The sequence below is a fragment of the Serinus canaria genome, chromosome 18, assembly GCF_022539315.1.
Source record: "Serinus canaria isolate serCan28SL12 chromosome 18, serCan2020, whole genome shotgun sequence".
In the NCBI taxonomy this organism is placed as follows: domain Eukaryota; kingdom Metazoa; phylum Chordata; class Aves; order Passeriformes; family Fringillidae; genus Serinus; species Serinus canaria.
This window is the reverse complement of record NC_066331.1, coordinates 512391-524868: the sequence shown is the minus strand read 5'-3', so window position 1 is coordinate 524868 and position 12478 is coordinate 512391. Positions and strand designations below refer to the sequence as shown.

At 62.9% G+C, this 12478-nt stretch overlaps 1 protein-coding gene across 5 annotated transcripts in view; it reads left to right on the top strand.

Annotated features, from left to right (window-relative positions):
* The window catches only part of RBFOX3 (RNA binding fox-1 homolog 3), a 132842-nt gene that overhangs the window by 79772 nt on the left and 40592 nt on the right, over positions 1-12478 (top strand). The gene's annotated exons all lie outside the window — the stretch shown is intronic.

Genomic DNA, 12478 nt, shown 5'->3' with positions numbered 1-12478 from the left:
TGGAACCTGAAACATATTAACCTTCACAGAATCCCAAACTATTAGGGATGAAGAAGGGATTTAATGATGGGAGAAGCAGAAAAACAAAAAGCAATTAGGGCTCTTTTTCCCAGCATCGCGGGCGTGTTGGAGGGGGAGGACTGGCAGAGCAGCCCAGCGCCGGGGGAGGAGGGAGGGACCCTCGGGGCCCAGAGGATGAGGGGGAGCCCCGAGCAGCAGCAGCCTCCCCCGGCGGCAGGAGGGTGAGCAGGACACCCGTGTCACCTGCCGAGGCCGATCGGCCCCGTGCTCGCCTTGGCATCGTCTCAGCGCTCGCTCCTCTGACATTCCTGAGGTGCTCGGGATGCTCTGGGGATGCCCTGGGTGCAGCTGCGGGCTCGGCACCCCCAGGGCGTTCCAGAGGGGCTGCAGCCCCCCGAGGCTGGAGCTGGAGGCAGGGGGAGATGAGCTGGGGCCTGGGCAGCAGCGCTGAGCGGTGGGCAGGCTGGGAGAGCGGAGCTGGAGCTGCTGCCAAGTATAAATAGTATAAATAGTGTTTCCATGGTGACCGTTCAACAGAAACGCTCTCTTCCCCGCTTGTGGAGCCCTGGCTGCTCCCCCCCGTGGCAAAACCTTTCAGGTGTTGGTTATTTCTCATTCCTCGGTGCAGGAGCCGGCGGTGGTGCCAGCGTGTGTGTGGCCAGAGGGGCCCTGGGGGCTCCAGGGGCTGTGATGGCTCCAGAGCTGGGCACTGCCTCCCCCAGGAGCTGGGCACTGCCTCCCCCAGGGGCTGTGAGGGCTCCAGAGCTGGGCACTGCCTCCTCCAGGGGCCGGGCACTGCCTCCCCCAGGGGCTGTGATGGCTCCAGAGCTGGGCACTGCCTCCCCCAGGAGCTGGGCACTGCCTCCCCCAGGGGCCGAGCACTGCCTCCCCCAGGGGCTGGGCACTGCCTCCCCCAGGGGCTGGGCACTGCCTCCCCCAGGGCCTGTGAGGGCTCCCGAGCTGGGCACTGCCTCCCCCAGGGGCTGGGCACTGCCTCCCCCAGGGGCTGTGATGGCTCCAGAGCTGGGCACTGCCTCCCCCAGGCGCCGGGCACTGCCTCCTCCAGGGGCCAGGCACTGCCTCCCCCAGGGGCTGGGCACTGCCTCCTCCAGGGGCTGGGCACTGCCTCCTCCAGGGGCTGGGCACTGCCTCCTCCAGGGGCCGGGCACTGCCTCCCCCAGGGGCCGGGCACTGCCTCCCCCAGGGGCCGGGCACTGCCTCCCCGAGGGATGCGTAACCCAGCCTTGCCCTGGCTGCCAGGGCTGCCACAGGCTGCTGGCCCACCCCAGTGCCCAGTGGGCGCTGTGGCTCAGTGACTGGGTGTCCTGGGGCCCTGGAGGGATGTGAAGCCTGGAGGAACTTGGGGAGCCCCAGTGCTCCACTTCTACTGGCAGCCTCCAATGGCACCTCCTCCAGTCAGCACCTGCAGATCCCTCTCCCTGGGACAGCCCTGGATTGCGCATCCTTGGCTTCCTTTTCTTGGGGAAAATCCTGGTTTTCCTGGCCCTTGGACTCCCTGGGACAGCCCTGGATTTCCCATCCTTGGCTTCCTTTTCTTGGGGAAAATCCTGGTTTTCCTGGCCCTTGGACTCCCTGGGACAGCCCTGGATTTCCCATCCTTGGTTTCCCTTCCCTGGGGAAAATCCTGGTTTTCCTGGCCCTTGGTCTCCTCTCCCTGGGGCCAGCCCTGGATTTGCCCATCTCTGCAGGAGCAGCACACGCTGTGCCCACCACAGCACCCCGTGCCCAAAACTGTCAAAGGCTGTCTGGGCACAGGGAGCCCTGGGACAGCCCCAGTTTCCTGCTGGGAGCCCTGGTGCCTTTCCCAGTGCTCGTTAATACCCATCAGCACCGTGCAAACAAACTCCCTGCTCCATTTATTCCACCCAGCTCCCGATTTAATTAGGTTTTCAAGTTTTCTGCTTGTCCTGGGCCGATCACTCCTTAAAACAGTGGAGAATTAATTTGCACCTGCTGTCAGAAAACGTCTCTCCCCAGTTAGAAAAATAATTAAGCCATCATCACACATCGGGGGTAATGAATCACTGCGCTCAGTTCCCTTCACAGGTCGTTTGTTTCCTTCCACACTGGCAGAGAAGGTGCAAACTAAATGTGAGCAGCTGCCAAGTTACCCCCTTGCCTTGCTGTCCCGTGGATCTCCCAGCCAAGCTGGGCCTTTGGGAAGGTCCTGAGCAGGGCTCGGTGGTTTCCCAGTAGCCCCAGGGGTGAGAGCCCCCGGGTTTGCTCTGCCACACTCCCTGGGGCCCCCACGGAAGGTGCTGGAAGGGAAAAGGGAGCTGTGGCAGGGGCTGCACCCCCAGCCCGGGGTCCCTCCCTGTGTGGGGTCAGCCCTGGGAGCTCAGGTTTGATAAATGTGTTTGAGGGGGGGGTCTGGGCCTGCTGTAGCGCCCAGGAGGGGCTGATCCAGCATCTGTTTGTGTGATGTGACGTGATTAATGCCCATCAGTGTAACCACTGACTGATGATTGATGGCTGGGGTGTAAATGTGCCCCGGTCTGGGCTCGGGAAGGATTTGCCTCGGGATCAGCGTGGCCAGGGCGGCTGGAGGCCTTGTCCTTTCCCCAGGGCAGGAGGGCTCTGCTCACCGTGGCCCGTTGGGGATCTCAGTGCCTGATTTCCAGGAGCTCTGTGACCCTCCTGGGCTGTGCTGCCCAGGGCCTTTTCCCCTTCAGCTCCTGGCAGGGCTCGTGTGCCAGGTGTGTGGGGCTGCTGTGGATGCTTCTGCACATCCTCTGCAGCTTTGGGAGGGGCAACAAGGAGGCACCACGCGCTTGGAGAGCTCCCAGGTCTCTGCAGATGTCTGGAGCAGTGGCCAGGCTGCGTTTGCCTCCTCTCTTTGACAGACAGTGGCTGATTTCTCCTCGGGGGTTCCCGTGGGCACCGGGGATGTCTGAGCCGGGAGCTGCTGGGCACGGGAGGCAGCCTCGCCTTGGGGTGGGAGAGATTTCAGAGGATGCAGCACAGAGGGCACCGTCCCTCCCGTCCCTCCTGTCCCTCCTGTCCCTTTTCCCAGAGCCAGGCTGGCGCTTCCCTCTCTGTGCAGTCTGATCTGTCCCCTCGCACATGGCAGCCTTAGGGGTGGGACCGTGTGCCAGGTGGGAAGGGCGGGGTGAGCTCCTGGCAGCCGCTCGGGGTGACCCTGGGTGACCCTGGGGGTGGCTCCTGCTGCCCCTTCAGTCCCAGCAGCCCGGCCCGGGTCCCCAGGGACACTGCAGGGTGAGCCTGCCTGCGAGCAGGGCCAGCAGGTCAGGGTCAGGGTCAGGGTCAGGGTGAGTGCCGTAACCCATGGCCCGTCTGCCCTGCCATGAATCCTCCTCCTCCTCGCTGCCGTTCCCCAGTGCTGGGGCTCCTGAGGAGCTTTCCCCAGGGGAGAAGTCCCGGCTGGGCCCGGGCTGGGGCACACGGTGCCTTTGTGCTGCTGCCAGGTGGGCTCTCAGCTCAGGGAGCTCCTGTTCTCGCTGTGCTGAGTGGGGCTGAGCTCTCACCTCCGCTGGCCCGGGCTCACACCTGCTGCCACGACCGCCCGGTGCCCACTTCAGAGCCAGCTGATTGAATTAAAGTCCTAGCGAGTTTGAATAATTTTCCCTGTGAAATGTGGCAGATGGCCTCCATTAGGCGTCTGCTCCCAGCATCTGCCAGGATGTGATCAACCCCTCTTTGGAAAAGGCACAAAAGGGATTGGAACTGGAGAGACCTGGAAATGGGAGCCCATCCCTTCATCCATGCAGAGAGAATCCAAAGCTCCTGTGGAAGCAGTCGGTGCTGTGGAGGAGCAGCATCCACACGTTCCTCCAGCCCCTCTGCCCGGCCTGGTGTGGGGAGAGGGGAGGGGGCTGCTGCCCCTGCTGCCCCTGCTGCCCCTGCTGCTGCCCCTGTTCCTGCTGTTCCTGCTATCCCTGCTATCCCTGCTGCCCCTGCTGCCCCTGCTGCCCCTGCTGCCCCTGCTGCCCCTGCTGCCCCTGCCCCACCAGCCCAGCTCACCCTGGGGCAGGACTGGGTTGCGTTTGCTGGCCTGGGTTTGTGCTGTGTCCCTGTGCTGCAGAGCCAGGTGCGCTCAGGGGGCGCTGCTCCTCCTCAGCTGGGCAGCTCTCAGAAAGCATCCCAGCCGTGGGGATGTTTGCTCCATTCCAGGCCAGGCTCCGAAACCCACGCTCAGCTTCCTGTGCGCCCTGGCTCCTGTCCTGTCCTGGGTGTGCGTGCCCAGCGCAGGGCTGTCCCCGCCTGGGACCCCGGTACGGGCTGCGGGCAGGGGGGTCCGGCCCGGGGGTCTCGGCTGCGGGCAGCGCTGGGGCCGGCAGGGGGCGGTGTGTGCCCGCGCTGGGGGCTGCGGGACCCCCCCATGACCCAGGTGTGACCCCGAGTGTGACCTGAGTGTGACCTGAGTGTGACCCAGGTGTGATCCGGGTGTGACCCCGAGTGTGACCTGAGTGTGACCTGAGTGTGACCCAGGTGTGATCCGGGTGTGACCCTGAGTGTGACTCCCGAGGTCTGGGGCACACTGGGGACCCCGCTGTCCCCCTGGCAGCAGGGCAGAGCTGGCTGCACTGGGTGTTTGCAGCTCCAGGCAGGCAGGGACACTGCTCCACCCCAGATCGATGTGGATAAAGCTTTCCCTCCAAAACAGCTGAATAAAGCAGAAAAGGCTCCAAAGCTGCGCTGGAGCTGCTGCAGGACAGCTCTGGGGTGCAGAGCTGTGCCGTGCAGGGGACCCCAGGCTGTGCCGTGCAGGGGACCCCGCTGTCCCCCTGCCTGCAGGAGGCTGAGCTCAGCTCCAGCTCCCTTGTAGGCACAGGTACCCGTGAGGCTCAGCTCCCTCCCCAGGGCTGCAGCAGGGTGGGATCCTGCAGATGGTGCTTGGGAACACGGGGAGGAGGAGGAGGAGGAGGTGCTGGCTGTGAGCTGGCAGATAATCCCAGGGAGAGCCGTGGGTGGGTGTGCTGAGTGCCCAGGGAGGGACGAGGAGGTGAGAGGATCCCTGGAACCTGTCCTGGTGCAGAAGGGAGCTCAGAGCTCACTCTGTGCCTCTGCCGTGCATCCCCCGTGCTGCTATGTGCTCCCTGCTTACAGAGGTGTTCTTGCTCATTTAGCTGTTGTTGTGTTCTTTTAATTAAATTAGCATCTTTTAATACATTCTGTCCTGCCGTCACAGCTTAATGTCTCTGCAGCTGCAGGGAGCTCAGAGCAGCTCCAGGGCCTGTGGTGGGTGCACAGCCCGGCTGGGGGGTGCTGGGATGGACGAGCCAGCCATTCTGGGGTTCCTGGGTCCATCTGTCATCTCCTGCACTTCCTGGGGCCTGTCAGGAGTGGGAGCACAGGGAGAGCCATCCTCACCAGCTGCCTGATGCCCCTGGAAGCTGGGGAAGGGGTGGAGGTGTCCCTGGAGGGGACTGGGCAGCCCGGGTGCTTGCCTGCTGCCTGCAGGCTGTCAGGACCTGCCCATCACGGCGGTGGGGCAGGCTCAGGCATCTCCTGTCCTTCCTCATCCTCCAGAGACAAAGTCCTGGTGCTCAGCACCGCTGGTCTGCACGGCAGCCCCTGCCAGGGCAGGCCCTGTGCCCTGGGACAGCTTCGCCAGCCTCTGGTGCCTTCACACGAGTCACTTCTCTCTGAGGGTGACAGCTGAGTGACAGCTGGCCAGCAGGGAGGGGGCCTGGCAGGGCCAGCCTTCGTCCTGCTGCTGTCCCCTCAGTGAGCTGCAGCCCTGCAGCAGGGCTGGCAGCTCCTGGGGAGCACAGGGGCACTGCAGCTCCAGGTGGGCACTGATGGGGCACCTGCAGAGGCTGTGGGAGCTTCTGTCTGGAGTTTCCTCCTCAGGAAGGTGCTGAGGGGGCTCCCTGGGCTCACCTCTGCTGCTGTCACTGTCAGAGCACGGGGGGTGGCCCTGGCCTGGCTGCTGGCTGTCCCCAGATCCCCAGGGTGGCACTACCTGGCTGCTGGCTGTCCCCACAGCCCCAGGGTGGCACTACCTGGCTGCTGGCTGTCCCCACATCCCCAGGGTGGCACTGGCCTGGCTGCTGGCTGTCCCCACAGCCCCAGGGTGGCCCTGGCCTGGCTGCTGGCTGTCCCCACAGCCCCAGGGTGGCCCTGGCCTGGCTGCTGGCTGTCCCCACATCCCCAGGGTGGCACTGGCCTGGCTGCTGGCTGTCCCCACAGCCCCAGGGTGGCACTACCTGGCTGCTGGCTGTCCCCACACCTCCAGGGTGGCACTGGCCTGGCTGCTGGCTGTCCCCACAGCTCCAGGCTGCCGCGGGGTGCTGGAGGCGTTGCTGCAGCGCTGCTGTGGGTGCTGGGGCTGGGTGGTCCCAGCAGCCCAGCGAGGAGCGGAGCTGGCCCGGCCCAGCCGTGCCGCAGGGAGGGGCTGCGCTGTCACCGTGTCCTGCGGGTTTGCTGCAGCTGTCTCCCGGCTGGGCTCGGGGGGGCCCGCGGTCACCCTGCCTCCTCGAGTGCGGCAAACACCTCCATTGTCAGTCGGGGCTTGTCAGCTGCATCGCAGCAGCGGCGGATAAAGTGTTCCGGCGAAGAAGATAATTGAAAATCAAAAAAGACTTTGTTAATTTGATTAGGCAGAGCCATAGTTGAATTGTTCTTCATCAAAAGAGATTTAATTTTGACGTGCAATTAAATCCTTCTGCTGTGCCGGTGCCCTGCGCGTTGCCAGCGGTGGAGTGGCCGGGCAGGGGGTCTGCAGGACGAGGTGGGGCTGAGCTGGGGGCAGCGGGGAGGGGACACGGGGACTGTGGGTGCCTGGCAGGCGTGACAGAGCACCAGGATGAGAAGGGTCTGGTGTGGCCAATGCTGCGCGTTCAGCGCTGACTCGGAGCCGTCACTTAACTGCTGGGACTAATTGCATTAGGGCAGCCAGCTCTGGGCCTGCTCCCCCTGGGGCCGTCCCCTTGCCCTGCCAGCCCTCGTCTCCCAGTCCCTCTGTTGGTGGGAAAAGGGTCTGGTTTGGTGCAGCAGGAGAGGAGCTGTGCCGCAGGATCGGCACCCGCGGCCAGGCAGGAGCTCCCTCCCACACAGGCAGCTCTGGCACGGGGTCCCCGGGAGCTCCAGCCCCTTCTCTCCGCTGCCCCCCGCGCTGATGAGGCAGAGGATTATTGGTGTGGCCAGGCTGAGGTGCCCTAACCCATCCCCAGTGCGCTGGCAGGGACGGTGGCCAGCTGGCAATCCCACCATCAGGGTTGTGGGTTTAGATCTGTTAGTGAGAGCTGGGGCTCAGTGGGATGTGGCAGAGCTTTAAAACCTGTGAAAAAATGTCTGAGTGGCTCCTCGGGCAGGAGCAGAGAGAGGCCTTGCAGTGAGGAGGAGCTTTAGGAGCCTGCAGGAGCTCCGTGTGCTGCAGCCATGCATGGCCGGGCAGAGGTGGCAGCGTGGGTGAGGAGCCAGGGCCCGCTGGTGCTGCGCTCACCGGGCTGGGCTCTCTCTGAGCCCCCTCTGCCTCTGCACTGCTGCTGGCAGGGCTGGTCCCGGCTCTGCTCAGAGCTCTGGGCTGGTTTGGCATGGGGCACCCCCGGGCCGAGCGCCGTCCTTCCCCTCCCCGGCCCTGCAGGGCGGTGCCAGGCTTGGTGCCAGGCTCGGTGCTGCCCTGGCAGGGCACTCTCTGAGCTCTTGGTGAATCCTGTGTGCCGTGGGCTGCCCCCACAGCCTGCCTGCTCCTCTCCTCGGCTCAGTGCTGCCAGCGAGGCTGGCAGCTCTGGCACCAGGGCCTTGAGGCTGCTCTGATCTCATGCTGTGAGACTGGATGGAGCCACGTGGAGATTTTCTGTCACAGCCCTGCTCGTCCACTGCCAGCCCAGGGAGCCCAGCTCCGAGGTGATGCAGGAGGGGTTTTAGTCCCTCTGCTGATGGAGGTGCCTGGCACAAGCTCTGCACTGGTGCCTGGACTGGCAGAGGCTCTTTGCTGGTCGCTCCTGGGCAGGGAAGGTCTCAGGCCCTGGGGGCTGTCAAAGCTGTGCAGCCCTTGCCCTTCCCTTGGGGACATGGGCCAGGAATGAGCCACAGGGCTGGCATGAATCAGGTTCTCTGCTCTGGGGCAGGAGGTGCCCAGTCCTGCCCATGGCTGCTCTCCTCTCCACTTGTTTCCATGGTCTTGGAAACAACTGCTCTTGGCTCTCCATCCCAACCCCTGCATTGCCATCCACCTGGCTCCCCCAGCCTGCTGCACCTTCTGCTACACCTGCCCATATTTCCCGCTGTTCTCCATGTTGACTGGCCCAGCTCCATGCAGCTGACCCTGCACCCAGCTCCTCTGCCAGGGGCTGTCTGTCTCTCCTGCTCGCCCTTCCTGGGAGAGGGAGTTTTCCTTTGTGGTCTTCCATCCATGCTCTGGATGGCAGCACTCAGTGCCAGCTCTGACGGGGACCTGGGGGGTCCCTGGGCAGTGCCCTGGGCCCTCCTCCAGCAGCTCCAGGGTGCTCACGCAGGGTGAGAGCTGGGGGTCCATGGGGACTGCCCTGTGCCCCCCTGGTGGGGCCGGGCATTTGGCCAGCCCGTGCTGCTGCAGGCTGGCCAGCGAGGCTGCAGGATGGTTCCAGCTGTGGGTTCTGTGCCCGGCCTGTCTCCCAGGGCTGTGCAGGGATTCAGGGATTGATCTGCCTCCTCCCTCTCTCCCTGGGGCTCCCTGGGGCTCCCTGCAGCCCCCGTGCCCAGGTGGGTGACTTGGCAGGGGCAGGTGTGACACACGGCCCTCCCCTCCTGCGCTGCCCGGCTGCTCCAGGCGCAGCTGACAAATCTTGGGCTTTTCTAATTGCCTTTGAAAGTGTGAACTGAGAGCCAGAGGCACCACACGAGGGCCAGAACCCCCCGCTGCCTGCAGCAGGAGCTGCTGGGAGGATCAGAGCGATGGGGGATGTGGTGAGCCCGTGAGCAGGGCAGCCCCGAGGGGAGCCCGAGGCTGGGAGCAGCAGTGAGCTCTGGCACAGGGAGTGTGGCACCGGTGGCTTGTGCACAAACAGGATTTGTGCTTCTGGGAGGGATGGCAGCACAACTCTGTGCTGTGTTTGTGTGGACTTCCATCCCTGTCCCTGTGAGTGCTGGTCCCACATCCTCACGGTGGCGGTGCCCGTTCAGCAGGGACAGCTTGTGGAGCTGCTGCCACGTCTGGGTGACGGCTGTGGCTTCGCCCTTGCCCTGAGCTGTGGGTCCCTGGGTGGCTGCAGGATCAGCTTGGATGGACGCTGGTACTCAGAGCATGGGGACAGGGAGGTGAAGGGGAGCGGGGTGGGCATCGCCCATGCCAGCCCCTGGCTGCCCAGGGAGCGGGCACAGGAGCCCTGCACCATGCTTCTCACTTCCATCTTGGCTTGTTGCCTTATTTGTTCTCCTCTAATTGAGCAAATGCGCTGTCGGCAGCGCTCAGCCAGCATCCACTTGATTAGGGGGAGGCATCGATACCACGCTGCACGGCAGGAGCTCGGGCTGACGCTGTCAGACTACCCCAGTCTCAAAGTTGCACTTTATTCATGATGTTTTGATTTCTCTTGCTCGGGGGACCCCGACTTTGATAGATTATGATGCGGTACCAGAACGATCTGATCCACTGGAGCATCTTCCTTCCAGAACAGGAATTTGCCACAAGAGCCCAGCATTTTCTTGATTTTTTTGGAGTGAAAAATGATGGCATAAAGAAATCTTGAGCTTTGCACAGTTCAATCATCCAGAATTAGCAACTAGAAGGTTGGTTTTCGTGCCGGTGGGGGCTGTTGGAGGCAGTTCACGCCGAGCTGATTCCTGGGTGCGTTCTGCTCCTGTGGCTGCGCTGGCAGGAGCTGTTTGCACTCCACAAGTTGGAGTTCCTGCTCGTGGTTCCCAAATCCTTCTGTTCCAAGGGAGCGCCCACTCCAGGGCTGTGTCGTGCTGCTGTTCCCTCTGGGGTCTCTTTGTGCCCCCCTGCTCTCCTGGTCCTCCTGGCACCTGGGGATTTGGCAGTGGAGGTGCAGGTGTAGACCCCTGGCTGTCCTCGGTGCCAGGGCACAGAGATCTGGTTCCTGAGACCAGGTTATCCAGCGTGCCAGGGATTCACAGCACAGGATGCATTTCTTGTGTGTGACCCTGCCAGGGTTCCTGGGTGCTCAGCACCAGGCACAGCCCTGGGAGGACTGGAGGGCCTGGGCTCTCTCACTGCCTTGTCTGGGACTTTTGCTGGTGCTTTGCAGCTTCAGCCTTCTCTTGGCTTTTCCATGAGCTCTGTGGGGAGAGGGAGAAGTGCTGGGCACTGTGTGTGGCTGCCAGGGTGGGCAGGGGCTCAGTGGGGAGTGGGGACCAGGGTCACCCTCAGCCTCCAGCCCTGTCTGGCTCCTTACTGGCCAGAGGAGCTGGGGAGCCTCCTGAGCGCCAGGGCTGCGGAACACCTTCTTTTCCCCAATGTGTCAAAACAGCATTTTTCCTCTGCCTTGTTCTCGGAAATGTTTGAACTGTTTTTGCTAAAACTTCCCTCAAAATTTCAGCCCGAGGCAGCTGCTCAGTGTGGGGAACATCAGAGCGAGAAGCCTTGCTCTGCAGAAAGGCAGCGGCGAGGGAGGATGGGGCTGGGGCTGGACCCGCAGCGCTGGGCGGCCGAGCTGTTTACAGAGCCCGGGGAGTCTCTGAGGAGAGCCAGCACTGCCTGCATATCAAACCAGGAACTGCAATTACCAACAGAAAAGGGCGTTTTTACAGCACTTTTATTGGAGTCTTAATGAACAAATAAAGAAGAAAGAATCTGCACATGCATTTGTGAGATATAAAACTGACTGAATCGAGATGAAGCAGCAAGAAGTGTTGGCTGCTGTCCTTTCTTCTGGGTGGGGAAAACAAAACTGCAAGGAAGGGAAAGGAGAGGGGCAGGAGAGTGGGAAGAATGCTGAAGTACGTGATCTGGGAGCAGGGATGCCCCAGTGAGTGGCTGTAAGTAGTTCCTGTGACCCCTGAAAGAGGTATGAGGTGGCTCAGCAGAGCTGTCCGTCGTCCTCCCTCTGCACTGCACTGAGGGAGTTTGCAGGGATTTCGGAAGGCATGTTGGGAAAGAAATGGTGAGCTGAAGAAAGGTAGAAAAGCGTGGGTTTGGCCTCAGAATTGGTACAGGCAGGAGGTGCTGCAGTGCCAGCACTTGGGCCAGTGCCACATTGAGCCCCACGCAGAGCTTGGGGGTGCTGGGGGACAGGGGGAGTCTGGAAAGCCAGCGGGATGTCCCCAAACACTCGGGCTAAGGAGCACACATGCTAAGAGCAGGTTGTGTGCTGCCGAGGGCCGTGAGGTGCATCAGTCGCTGTGGAGGGCAGCGCTGGCAGGAGGGGCAGTGCTGGCAGGAGGGGCTGCACTGGCAGGAGGGGCAGCGCTGGCAGGAGGGGCAGTGCTGGCAGGAGGGGCAGCACTGGCAGGAGGGGCAGCACTGGCAGGAAGGGCAGCGCTGGCAGGAGGGGCAGCGCTGGCAGGAGGGGCAGCACTGGCAGGAGGGGCTGCACTGGCAGGAGGGGCAGTGCTGGCAGGAGGGGCAGCACTGGCAGGAGGGGCAGCGCTGGCAGGAGGGGCTGCACTGGCAGGAGGGGCAGCGCGGGGAGGGCAGAACCGCAGGCAGCGCTCTGTGGATGGAGCTGCTGTGCCCGTCCCCTCCCTGCTCCTGCTCTGCCCAGGCCGTGGAGAGCACAGAGCTTTGGAAGCTGCTCCACAGCCTCTCCGTGTCCCTTGGGTGCCGCTGGTCCCTGCTCTCCCCGCCGAGGTTCCCGGGGCACGGCAGACCCTCTCTTCCCCGTCGGCACGAGTGGCTCCAGTGGGGCTCCTGCCAAGCACTTCCCGGGATGATTTATGATGCTCCTTCAGCTCACTTCGAACTCTGGCTTCTCCTTCTCTTCAGTAGAATTTAACTTGTTTGCCTGGAATATTAATAATTAAACATCAAGGAGTTGCATCCCAAGCAGCCTCCTCAGAAGCCTGTTTGTGATTGTTTTGGAGCGCCCAGCGCCGAGTTGGGGCGGCTCTTTGATGGGATTTTGCTGCTTTCAAACCGCTGACACCAGTAACCCCATAAATTAGCAGCTGATGGAGGGAAATCTCCTGGCTGCAGCTGTGGGTTTTTATGGTTTGATTTGTTAATAGGAGTTTTGGGTCACGGCCAGAATTCCTTACCCAGCTCAGGGAAGGGTTTGCCCCACGGCACGGTGGCAAGGCTGGGCTGGGCTGTGTGAGGAGCAGGAGCTCTGGCAGGAGCTGGTTTCACCCCTGGGAGCTGCTGCCCTGTGTGCTGGGAGTGGAGGGCTCCGTGTGCCCACCCTGTGCCCGTGGGTCTGACTGGGCAGGGTGTAAGGGCAGAGGGGAGCAGGCTGGCTGGGCAGTGGGACAGGGCTCTGCTGGGTGAGTGGGACATCCCGCAGGGATGGGGTGTCTGGGGCAGGCGGAGGCTGCAGCCTGTGGGTGGTGTTTGCTGTGATGGTCTCAGCTGGAAAAGGGGATTCTGCCTCCT